Here is an 8,976-nt window from a genome sequence, read left to right on the forward strand (position 1 = left end):
GCCCTCCCAAAGTTATTCACATCCTAATCCCCAGAGGGAATTGTCAAAATGTTACCTTTCATGGAGAGAGGGACTGTGCCGGTGTGATGAAGTTAATGGGTCCTGATGGGGAGAGTCTCCTGGTTGGCCCACTGTCATCACAAAGGTCCTCATAGGAGAGAAGCAGGAGGATCAGAGTTAGTAGTAGGGGATGTGATAATAGGAGTCAGAGTTTGATGTGTTAGGAGAAAAAGGACCACGAGCTGAGGAGTGCAAGGGATCTTGAGAAGCTGACCGAAAGGCAAGGAAACAGACAGTTTTCCCCACAGAACCCCCAGAAGGAACAGTCCTACGAAACTGATTCAGCCCTACAAAAACTTTGATTTAGCCCTACAAAACTGATTTTGACTTCTGACCCCAGACTGTGAGATAACAAATCCATGTTGTTTAAGCTACTAGGTTTATATGGTACTGTATTATAGCAGCCTTAGATGTTGTTTATATGTTTATATAATATTGTATTATTATATAATTGCATCAGCCAGGAAGTGTTGTCGTTTGGTGCCATTAAAGTGTAAATGTCCCTCTTGGAAGACACTGGTGCAATCACCCATAAAACATAGTGGGTCACTTAGCCCCTGAATTACCCCTTTAAATGTTTAAATTTTTCACCCACTCTCTTCTCCTGCCTCCTTCAAAAGGACCAAAAGTGCTCAAGGAGCAGGTTCTTAACTGAAGTTCAAGTAAATGGGCATACAAGAAAAAGTCTGGAAAAAATATATTTTTAGTTTAGGATCAGGGGAAGTATGAATTTTTAGGTACATGTAGATTAAAATAAAAGACTGCATGGATATACATGTTAGAATGATAAGTGTTAACCCTTGAGGTAAGATTGTAGATTATTTTTATTTTCTTCATTTTACTTACCTTAAATTTTCTCGTTCTAAAACAAACACATATTATTATTGTGTCATAAAGTTTTTTTTTAAGTGATATCAGGTATCATAACAGTAGTATCTTTTTTTGTAACTTGAAAAGGTTTTTTTCATTCTTTCTTTCTTTTTTTTTTTTTTTGTTTTAGAAACTGCCAAGGTCATTTCTCAAGTTTAGGACAATGGAACAGAAAATTTAGGATCCGACTGGACCCACTAGGGGGCAGTATTGAGCCCTTGAAGGTGAACACGGAAGCAGACCACTGTGAGCAAATAAATACTAACTTGGAAAACACGGCCATCCAAAATGTAAGCTTTCAGGCACCTCAGCACCCAGCCTGGCCCAGAATATCTTTCCATCAGTCAACTTCACAGAGTGGCATTAGAGCAACTTCTTTCATTTGAAGGAGCCTAAAAAAGTACATTCTGTGTAACTCAATAACTTAGAAAGACAATTCACGAGAAAACAAGCTCTGTGATCAAATAGGGTGGAAAATGTTATTAGCTGTACCCTTCCTCACGCTTCCCAGGTGGCTCAGTGGTAAATAAAATACGCCTGCCAGAGCAGGAGACACCAGAGGTGAGCTTTCAATCCGCGGTTCAGGAAGATCCCCTGGAGGAAGAAATGGCACCTCACTCCAGTATTCTTGCTGTGAAAATCCCATGGACAGAGGATCCTGGTGGGCTACAGTCCATGGGGTCACAGAGAGTCAGACACATACACACACACCCCCTTCCTTGTGTTAGGGCTTCACTGACGCCTCTGACACACCCTTCCTTCAAGATTCACAAAGGATATTGGCGGATTAAATCCTGTGACAGAGAACCTACTGTATAGCTCAGGGAACCCTATTCAGTGCTCTGTGGTAACTTAAATAGAAAAGAAATCCAAAAAAGAGGGTATATGTATATCTATTGCTGATTTACCTTGCTGTATACTAGAAACTAACACTTTGTATAACACAACACTGAAAGCAACTATCCTCCAATAAAAATTAATTAAAATAAATAAAGCCTCTGAGGTCCTACAGAAATGAATCCTACTTAAGTTTCTTGAAGTATTTCCCAAATACATATTTCACAGACCTATCATTTTCATTGGGACTAGGGTTCCAATTCTGAACATTCTTTGGAAAATTATGCTATAATTATGTGATTTGTACTAAGTATATATTGGCACAGAGCTCCCCAAAATCCCTTCAGTTTCCTAAGTAATAGGAGTAAAGATGACTTGTGATATCCATCACAAACCTCTTTTAACTACACCTGAGTTTATGCTAATAAGATGACTTTTGATAAGTATCTAAGAGTGGGAGTGGGTTGCCAGGGGACCAAGCCCATGACTGGAGGTTGGACTTTCAACCACAGACTCCCAACCTTTAGGGAGAGGAGAGGGACTGGAGACTGAGTTCAATCACCAATGGCCAATGATTTAATCAATCAGGCGATGTGATGTAATGAAGTCTCTACAAAAAAAAAAAAAGGCCTGGGTTCAGAGGCCTTCCGGGTTGGTAGAAACGTGGAGATGTGGGAGAATAGTATGCCCAGAGAAGGCGTGGAAGCTGCGTGCCTCTTCCCCCATGTTTTCCTTTTTGCATCTCTTCCATCTGGCTGCTCCTGAGTTTTATCCTTTTATAATAAACCAGTTTTCTAGTAAGTAAAATGTTTTCCTGAGTTTCATGAGCTGCTCAAACAAATTAGTCAAATCTGAAGAGAAACTCAGACTGAAAACCACAATCACAGAAAACTAACCAATCTGATCACATGGACCACACCTTTGTCTAGCTCAATGAAACTATGAGCCATGCTATGTAGGGCCACCCAAGACGGATAGGTCATGGAGGAGAGTTTTGACAAAACATGGTCTACTGGAGAAGGGAATGGCAAAGCACTTCAGTATTCTTGAGAACCCCATGAACATTATGAAAAGGCAAAAAAATAGGACACTGAAAGATTAACTCCCCAGGTAGGTAGGTGCCCAATGTGCTACTGGAGATCAGTGGAGAACTAACTCCAGAAAAAATGAAGAGATGGAGCCAAAGCAAAAACAACACCCAGTTGTGGATGTGACTGGCGATGGAAGTAAAGTCCAATGCTGTAAAAAGCAATATTGCATAGGAACCTGGAATGTTAGGTCCATGAATCAAGGCAAATTGGAAGTGGTCAAACAGGAGATGGCAAGAGTGAACATTGACATTTTAGGAATCAGCGAACTAAAATGGACTGGAATGGATAAATTTAACTCAGATGACCATTATATCTACCACTGTGGGCAAGAATCCCTTAGAAGAAATGGAGTAGCCATCATAGTCAACAAAAGTCAGAAATGCAGTACTTGGATACAATCTCAAAACTGACAGAATGGTCTCTGTTCATTTCCAAGGCAAACCTTTCAATATCACAGTAATCCAAGTCTGTTGCTGAAGAAGCTGAAGTTGAACGGTTCTTTGAAGACCTATAAGACCATCTAGAACTAACACACAGAGAAGATGTCCTTTTCATTATAGGGGACGGGAATGCAAAAGTAGGAAGTCAAGAAATACCTGGAGTAACAGGCAAATTTGGCCTTGGAGTTCAGAATGAAGCAGGGCAAAGGCTAACAGAGGTTTGCCAAGAAAATGCACTGATCACAGCAAATGTCCTCTTCCAACAACACAAGAGAAGACTCTACACATGGACATCACCAGATGGTCTATGCTGAAATCAGATTGACTATATTCTTTGCATCCAAAGATGGAGAAGCTCTATACAGTCAGCAAAAACAAGACTGGGAGCTGACTGTGGCTCAGATCATGAACTCCTTATTGCCAAATTCAGGCTTAAATTGAAGAAAATAGGGAAAACCACTAGGCCATTCAGGTATGACCTAAATCGAATCCCTTAAGACTAGACAGTGGAAGTGAGAAATTCAAGGGATTAGATCTGATAGACAGAGAGCCTGATGAACTATGGATGGAGGTTCATGATACTGTACAGGAGACAGGGATAAAGACCATCCCCAAGAAAAAGAAATGCAAAAAGGCAAAATGGTTGTCTGAGGAGGCCTTACAAATAGCTGTGAATAGAAGAGAAGCGAAAGGCAAAGGAGAAAAGGAAAGATATACCCATTTAAATGCAGAGTTCCAAAGGACAGCAAGGAGAGATAAGAAAGCCTTCCTCAGTGATCAGTGGAAAGAAATAGAGGAAAACAACAGAATGGGAAAGACCACAGATCTCTTCAAGAAAATTAGAGACACTAACGGAACTTTTCATGCAAAGACGGGCACAGTAAAGGACAGAAATGTTATGGACCTAACAGAAGCAGAAGATATTAAGAAGAGGTGGCAAGAATACACTGAAGAACTATACAAAAAAGATCTTCACAACCCAGATGATCACGATGGTGTGATCACTCACATAGAGCCAGACATCCTGGAATGTGAAGTCAAGTGGGCCTTAGGAAGCATCATTACGAACAAAGCTAATGGAGGTGATGGAATTCCAGTTGAGCTATTTCAAATCCTAAAAGATGATGCTCTGAAAGTGCTGTACTCAATATGCCAGCAAATTTGGAAAACTCAGCAGTGGCCACAGGACTGAAAAAGGTCAGTTTTCATCCCAATCACAAAGAAAGGCAATGCCAAAGAATGCTCAAACTACCGCACAATTGCACTCATCTCACATGCTAGCAAAGTAATGCTCAAAATTCTCCAAGCCAGGCTTCAACAGTACGTGAACTGTGAACTTCCAGATGTTCAAGTTGGATTTCAAAAATGCAGAGGAGCCAGAGATCAAATTGCCGACATTTGCTGGATCATCAAAAAAGCAGGAGAGTTCCAGAAAAACATCTACTTTTGCTTTATTGACTATGGCAAAGCCTTCGACTGTGTGGATCACAACAAACTGTGGAAAATTCTGAAAGAGATGGAAATACCAGACCACCTGACCTACCTCTTGAGAAATCTGTATGCAGGTCAAGAAGCAACAGTTAGAACTGGACATAGAACAACAGACTGGTTCCAAATCGGGAAAGGAGTATGTCAAGGCTGTATATTGTCACCTTGCTTATTTAACGTATATGCAGAGTACATCATGAGACATGAAGACTGGATGAAGCACAAGCTGGAATCAAGATTTCTGGGAGAAATATCAATAACCTCAGATATGCAGATGACACCACCCTTATGGCAGAGAGTGAAGAAGAACTAAAAAACCTCTTGATGAAAGTGAAAGAGGAGAGTGAAAAAGTTGGCTTAAAACTCAACATTCAGAAAACTAAGATCATGGCATCTGGTCCCATCACTTCATGGCAAACAGATGGGGAAACAGTGGAAACAGTGTCAGACTTTATTTTTGGGGGCTCCAAAATCATTTCAGATGGTGACTGCAGCCATGAAATTAAAAAATGCTTGCTCCTTGGAAGAAAAGTTATGACCAACCTAGATGGCATATTAAAAAGCAGAGACATTACTTTGCCAACAAAGGTCCGTCTAGTCAAGGCTATGGTTTTTCCAGTAGCCATGTATGGATGTGAGAGTGGAACTATAAAGAAAGCTGAGTGCTGAAGAATTGATGCTTTTGAACTGTGGTGTTGGAGAAGACTCTTGAGAGTCTTTTGGACTGCAAGCAGATCCAACCAGTCCATCCTAAAGGAGATCAGTCCTGTATATTCATTGGAAGGACTGATACTGATGCTGAAACTCCAATACTTTGGCCATCTGATGGAAGAACTGACTCATTTGAAAAGACCCTGATGCTGGGAAAGATTGAAGGTGGGAGGAGAAGGGGACAGCAGAGGGTGAGATGGTTGGATGGCATCACTGACTCAATGGACATGAGTTTCAGTAAACTCTGGGAGCTGGTGATGGACAGGGAGGCCTGGCGTGCAGCAGTCCATGGGGTTGCAAAGAGTCGGACACGACTGAGTGACTGAACTGAAGAGAAGGTCATGGGAACTTCCAATTTATAGACATTTGGTTCAGAAACACAGGTAACCTGTCCTTGCCATTGGCATCTAATGTGAGTGCAGTCTTCTGCGATTGAGTCCTAGACCTGTCAGATATGATGCTACCTCCAAGTAAATAGCATCAGAATTGAGTTAAATAGTAGAGCACTCGGGAATTCCCTGGCAGTCTGGTGGCCCGGACTCATGCTTTCACTGTCAAGGGCCTGGGATCAACCCCTGGTCAGGGAACTCAGATCCTGCAAGCCACTTGGCCTAGGACACTCAGCTGGTGTCCCAAAATTGATTAATGTGTGGGAAACCCATGTATCTGATGTCAAAAGTGTACAAATACTTATGATATCACATATGTGGAATCTAAAAAAATAATACAAATGAACTTTTTTACAAAACAGAAATAGACTCACAGACATAGGAAACACGGCTACCACAGGAGAAAGGTAGAGGAGGGATAAATTAGCAGTTTGGGATTAAGAAATACAACTACTATATATAAAATAAACAACAAGGACCTACTGTATAGCACAGGGAACTATATTCAATATTTTGTAATAATCTATAATGGAAAAGAATCTGAAAAAGAATAGGTATAGATTATATGTATATAGAACTGAATCACTTTGCTGTATCCCTTAAAATAAGTCAACATTGTAAGTCAACTAAACTTCAACAAATAAATAAATACAATTTTTATTTTAAAAAAGCAAAGTAGTGTAGTGAAGTGTTGAGAGTACAGGTGACACCCAGGAGAGTGTTTTTGGTCATATCTGATTTACACAGTTGGATGAAAAAGGCCTCCAATATGTTACCCAGGAGAAATAATATATTCCACAAACATAAGATGGTTTTTCAGAAATTGATTTTTTTGTGGTTTGGTAGAGTTCAGTCATTTCCAACAGGTCCATGATGTTTCCATTTTGACTGCTAACTTTTGTTCTATTCGCCGAAGAACTTATGAGATGGGCCAGGAGCAGAGCGATTTAATCTTAAAAGTTCTGGCATGTAGGGCTTAGAGACATTCTGGGAAGAGGGAAATGGCATCATTGTTTCCTGCAAATAGGACTCTTCTGGTGGCACTCTGAGCCGGGGAGACCCCACATGCTGAGGGGCATGTCAACATGTTTATTACGCAGATGAAATATGGATAAAATGTGCTCCAAGGACTGACTTAAATAACTCAAAGGCACATAATATAGCACTCAAGGGGATGGGGGGAAATGGAGAAGAGCCATCTCAGCTGGTGGTTTGGCTGTAAAGAGGATGGGCTGCATAGAGGGGAGACAGCAGGTGGGGAGGAAGGGAAGAAGGGAGAGAAGAAGACAGGGTGTGAAGGAAGATGGGAGGGGAGGCCGCAGGCTTGGGGTATTCACACCATTCCCCAGCGACTGTTGTTTGTGTTTTATTATTTAACTCTAGGTGGCTGCCTCCTTGAACGCCTGTCGTACCCTTGGTCACCAAATCAGGGTATCCTCCTTCCCCAGGTATGGGATCTAGAAGTCACCTGATTTGATGGGGGTGGGTGACTGTAACAAGGGGTGGGACTAGGCTTGGGGACCATGCAGAGCCTCCTAAGCAGTGATTTAAGTTCATTGAACTAGATTGGGAACTAGACCGGATTTGTTCTCTGACCTCCCATCTCCAGGCAGAAACCTTCGCCCTCTTCCTCCATCTCTCTTGTCCACACTTGCTCTAGAAAAGTCTACCTCCCAGGGTTGTTCTCCCAGAGTCTTTCAAAGATATGCAGATATGGACCATTAGCTGAGAACACCTTCTAGTGAAAATCAGATGAGAGAACAATTGTGAATACACTTTGTAAACTGTAAAGTGCCCTCAAATGAGAAGGATGGGTGTTATCTGAATATTTCACTAAGAGGTATTCATATATAACATGTGTGATTAAAAAAAAAAATTGAGACAACTCATGCTGGGAATGAAAGTATTAATACTAATGTTTCAGAGTCAATAACATTAGGAAAGAAAATAAGTACAACAATATTGTTATATATTCCATGAATTTTAATAAATCATTGAGGATAAGTTGACTTCACAATACTATATTTCAAAAAGGATTGGAAACTGAATTAAAATGAAAAAAATTCAAAGGAAAGGAAAAGGAAGATTAAATAAAACAAAAAGTAAATCTTTAAAATGTGAGTTAGTGTGATCATTCTCTTCCATGAAAGGTTGAAGGGAAGGCTGGAGGGATCAGGCTGTCCCCATCCCCACCCCCACAGAAGGCACCCCTTTCACCCCAGTGCCTCCTGACTCATCATCTCTCTTTGGAGCCTTCTTATCCCCTATACATACTTGACAGCCGTCCACATGGCTTCTCAAGGGCAACGCGAGATTCCTGAAATGTGATCCCAGCTTGCTGTCCTGGGACAGTTGTTCACAGTGGAAAAAATCTCCCTGTGGTATTCAGCCGGGTTGGCAGCCTTGGGCTGAGGAAGGAGGAAAATTTGCAAGGGATTTGGTGGCATGTGGCCTCTTGCCCCACCTGCTCCTTCCCCTCCCACAGGGAGGCAGCTGCCTGTCCTCAGGGCATGCCACCTCCTGCCCATCTGACTGTTCTCCCAGGTGCTGCCTGGAGAGGAAGACCCCCAGGACAAGCAAGATATTCATTCATGGCAAACAGCTGCCACAAAGAAACCCAAGAGTGAATCACCCCAACATGCTGAACCTAATCAAATTTGAATTTAAAACAAAATGTAACAGGATGAGCAATGGAACCAGCTTTTTTTTTTTTTTAAGTGGAGAGGAAGAAAAAGAATTTATATTTTTCACTTATACTCTTCTACAATGAGCTTTTTTTTTTTTTACATAAATATGTAGTTTTTTTTTTTTTTTTTTTTAATATTTTAGGACTTCCCTGGTGGCTGATAACTAAAAAAGATGTACATTTGAGAGCTGCGAGTTAAGTTTTATTTGGGGCAAAATGAGAACTGCAGCCCGGGAGGCAGCATCTCAGATAGCCCTGAGAGACTGTTCCAAAGCAGCAGTGGGGGAAGGTCAATATATGAGGTTTTGGTGAAGGGGGAGTTCAATACCATGAAGCACTCACTTTACAAGAGGTTTTTTGTTAGTCTTGAGGATCTGATGTCACCATCAAGGGATCTAGCGCTT

This window comes from Cervus elaphus, chromosome 7, assembly GCF_910594005.1.
Source record: "Cervus elaphus chromosome 7, mCerEla1.1, whole genome shotgun sequence".
Taxonomy (NCBI): domain Eukaryota; kingdom Metazoa; phylum Chordata; class Mammalia; order Artiodactyla; family Cervidae; genus Cervus; species Cervus elaphus.